Below are 574 nucleotides of genomic sequence, written 5' to 3' on the forward strand. Positions count from 1 at the left end.
TGCCCTGGCCGGGAATCGAACCCGGGTCCTCCGCACGCTAGGCGGACGCTCTACCGCTGAGCCAACCGGCCAGGGCCCCTACTATCTTTCAAGCAAGAGAAACTGAGAATGTAGACTAACACTTGGGCAGGGACCCTGGAAAAGAGACCTAGATCTGTGAAGCATTTTGGAGATATTTGGGAGGATAGTTTGTTGGGAGTGGAGAGTAGTTTATAGGAAGGAGGCTGGGATGACTCCCAGGTTGCTGCTTGGGTGGCAGGGGAGATGGTTGTCCATTATGAGCACCAGGAGAGGTCTAGAGGGACTTTGAAGCTATCTGTGTAGAGTGCAGGACAGAGACCTGGAATGGCAGAGGGAATACGAATGAGCACTGTCAGGGGAATAGACAGGGTTGAAGACTCAGCTGTGAAATAGGCGGCCCCGGGAGAATGAGTGTAAGTTGTTCTGTTTTGCCTGTGTTTGCGGAGACTGGGAGGTTTCACTAAGTGAACAGTAATTGGTGGACACAGCTCCTCTAAGAGCCGCAGTTCCGGGCCTTTCCCCGGGTTGGCACACTTCCCTGACCGGTGACTCC

The 574-nt window shown here is 53.8% G+C and overlaps 1 non-coding gene across 1 annotated transcript; it reads right to left on the reverse strand.

Annotated features, from left to right (window-relative positions):
* On the reverse strand, positions 1 to 76 carry TRNAA-AGC (transfer RNA alanine (anticodon AGC)). The gene has a single exon. It is a non-coding gene; the product is annotated as a tRNA-Ala (tRNA).
* Positions 77 to 574: the final 498 nt, after the last annotated feature.

Source organism: Saccopteryx bilineata, chromosome 2, assembly GCF_036850765.1.
Source record: "Saccopteryx bilineata isolate mSacBil1 chromosome 2, mSacBil1_pri_phased_curated, whole genome shotgun sequence".
In the NCBI taxonomy this organism is placed as follows: Eukaryota; Metazoa; Chordata; class Mammalia; order Chiroptera; family Emballonuridae; genus Saccopteryx; species Saccopteryx bilineata.